This window comes from Etheostoma spectabile, chromosome 20, assembly GCF_008692095.1.
Source record: "Etheostoma spectabile isolate EspeVRDwgs_2016 chromosome 20, UIUC_Espe_1.0, whole genome shotgun sequence".
In the NCBI taxonomy this organism is placed as follows: domain Eukaryota; kingdom Metazoa; phylum Chordata; class Actinopteri; order Perciformes; family Percidae; genus Etheostoma; species Etheostoma spectabile.
Genome location: NC_045752.1, coordinates 16,978,589 through 16,981,868, shown reverse-complemented (window position 1 = coordinate 16,981,868; position 3,280 = coordinate 16,978,589). Strand labels below are relative to the sequence as shown.

The 3,280-nt window shown below is 40.6% G+C and overlaps 1 long non-coding RNA gene across 1 annotated transcript in view; it reads right to left on the bottom strand.

Moving 5' to 3' along the window:
- Positions 1-525: 525 nt before the first annotated feature.
- Positions 526-3,280, bottom strand: part of LOC116669831 (uncharacterized) — an 8,086-nt gene continuing 5,331 nt past the window's right edge. The window contains exon 3 of the long non-coding RNA XR_004326868.1: positions 526-591. This is a non-coding gene — a long non-coding RNA (uncharacterized LOC116669831). The remainder of the gene's footprint in view (positions 592-3,280) is intronic.

Here is a 3,280-nt window from a genome sequence, read left to right as displayed (position 1 = left end):
CAAATCATCCCGCAGGTCCAAGAGAGCAGACACAAGTCTTCTCTCCGTTGTGAGAGTGGCCACAGCTCGGGACTTAACAGCAAGGATTGATGAAGTCTCATAAAAGGGGAGACAGCAGCTGTCCAGAGGGAGCGCATGGGTCAGAGATCTCCACAGGACTGTAGCTAAATACCACGCAGCCACTGGTGCATCATACAGAGGCCTCTGACACAAGCTGCGAGTCAGTTCTATAGTCAGCAAGTTCAATATGCTGTCAGTTAGTCCAGGCAGTTAATAAATCAGTTAAATACTGCATCAACATGTCACATGTGTGTGTTGTCCTTGCATTTGTTAATCAGGATATACGTACTGTTAGATAAATTGTTATGCTAAAGGCATAATTCTGGTTTATTATCTAGCTAGCTAGATTATCATGTATGTCACATGTTCCACCAAAACAAGATCCTTCCGAGCTTATTTAGCAGAGGCGCCTCGGTTTTTCTCCCCCGCCAAGCACCACCCAAGACCATTGGGATTGATTTAAAGGAATGCTATGTGGAGTAGCCAGACTCCCCTCCAGCGTGCTTTGGAGGAGGATCTGGCAAAGAGAGACTACACATTGATTAAAGCCAGATAGCTTTTACTTAAGCTCGTTGTAGTTATGATTAAAACAATCAAACTGTCAAAGACTTAAACTTAAACTACTGCTCTTCTGTAAAATTAGCCAAAAATGGAGCTATGGCTTTTTAACTTTTTTTTCTCAATCATTGCACTCATGTATAACTTTTCCTTTTACCTTATTTTGAAATTATATATCATGGCGTCATGCTCTTGCCATTGTCAGTGGATGAATCACATGTTACATTCAAAGGTGGGTCAAGGTGGATTAGGAAGTTAGGTCTAAATAAAGTATGCTGACATGAATATAAATGTTGATGTAGGGGACTTGGCAGTGTGTGTGTGTGTGTGTGTGTGTGTGTGTGTGTGTGTGTGTGTGTGTGTGTGTGTGTGTGTGTGTGTGTGTGTGTGTGTGTGTGTGTGTGTGTGTGTGTGTGTGTGTGTGTGTGTGTGTGTGTGTGTGTGTGTGTGTGTGTGAGATTATAACATAAGAAACTGATGAAATAGAAAAGACCAATGTTTCGGGCCAGTGTAGGCTCATGTCAGCTAATAAGTAACAAGTAATGTCGGGGCTGTTATGCCACATCTGAGATAAACAGTGTCTCCATTAAAGTCTGGTCAGTTGGGGGCTGCTCAAGAAGCTGTATTCACAACACTGTTATATTATCTGCAAATGTGTTAGCAACAGTTGCCTATTTACACATCCAGCAGAACCAAAGACACGATGTTCTTTAAGGTTAAGTGCAAATTTGATTACATTTTCAGGAAATGATTACAGTATTGGGTGCTACAGGCTGTAAAACCAAAACAAGCTAATTGGTTGCTAATTCTCTGTGGGTTTATCACAGCCATATGTCTCACAATTATCAGTCCTTCAACCCACTATTAAAAATATAAAAATATGAGATTTGTGCAGCTTTAAAGTGCCCATGTCAAAAATGTGTCAAATGTTGAATTTGCCAAAGTTTCGAGATATATGGCTCTACAATTTAATCCACAGAAATAAAACCCCACTATCTATCTTTTTTTGGGTGAATTGACCCTCTAGACATGTTTCTGTACAGTGTGCTGATTAAGGCCATTATCTTTGAATTATTTCTTTTGTCATGTCAATCTCAAAGGAGATGTAGATAATTAAAAGAATCAGTGAGTAATGGAAGGATTTTAAGACAGCTGAGATCAGGATTATCAACAAATAAAAACAGCAATTTCGGCCGCAACTTAGTTTCAGGAAAGATCTTCTATTCTATTTCAGTAAGCACATTGATTGTGTTGTAAAGAATGCATAAAGTTTAAGGGAAAGTGGTGTATTATTGATTCCATGAGGGTACCATTGGTTCTCTCTCTCTTTGTGTTCTTTCAAAGCATACGTTTGCCTGCTTGAGAGTATGAGCACAGCAGCTCACATATACTTCAAATAATACTGGAAAATATTACATTGAGTGGAAGAAGTAATGCTCAAGGTTCTTTATTAGTCATGTGTACAACAATAACGGACATAGTCATTGGCAACAAAACAATCTTAGTCCAACAATGTTTATTAAATAACTTAAAGGAAAATCCTGCAAGTAATAAGAAAAAATCAGAAACTAAGACAAAAAGAAATGGTGCAAGTTAAGATCTAAGATAAAGATACAAATATAATTGTAATTTGTGTAGACAGTATTACAAATACATAAAACCTAATGTAAACAGTGTCAAAGGAATGCAGTAATGCATATGTGTATAATAAGAGGTAATATATACAGTTGTAAATGGTAAGTAAAAGTATGTAAAGATAAAATGACAGTTTACAGGTAAACGGATGTGTGGAGCTCAGAGCTCAAGAGTTCAAATGTCTTATGGCCCGTGGGAAGAAACTGTCCCTGAGCCTGGTGGTGCGGAACCGGATGTTGTAGTACCCTTTACCAGACGGCAGCAAACAGAACAGTTTGTGGCCGGGGTGACTGGGCTCTCGGGTTATCCTGTTAGCTTTCTTCCTACACCACTGGGTGTGGAGGTCCTACATGGAGAACAGCTCAGTCCTGATGTGCTCAGCAGTTTTCACCATCCTCTCAACTATAGAGCCTACGGTTGAGTGAGGAGTAGTCTCTCATTGCCAGACCTTCCTCCACAGTGCTGCATAGGAGGGTCTGGCGAGAAGAGACCTGCAGTCTGGGTAGGCAAACTTAACACTGCCTACCCTGCCAAAATTCAAACGTAAAAATGTGTATTAAATCATTTTATTAAATAAAAACTATAGTTTTACTGTTTATTTTTTGGGATTTATACATGCAATATGTGTGTGTTATTCCAATTGTTTCAACCCGTTCTCACTCCATGCTCGTGAAATACGAACGTTTGGACAATGGCTGTCAGCGTCTAAAGGGCCAAAAAAAGGGCCCTTCAGCGTGTTTTGTATAACTACACAGGGTTTAGCGAGTAGTATATGAGGCAGAAATTCCACGCAAGGAGGTTGGTTGGGGTTGTGGATGGGTCGAATACAAGACTTTCACCCCGGAGACAGGGTTTCGTCTCCCGCGTGGCCCCTTTCCTAAAGTCGCTTTCTTCTTTAATCGTCGGCAAGGTAACATAAAGAAGGACATCTAGCGGAATTTCCAGTGGCACCGGAGCCGTCCCAGAAGTGGACCGTGGTAGGTACAGACTAAGGGTGGAGCAACTGCTGTACCAGTCGGCGATGCAG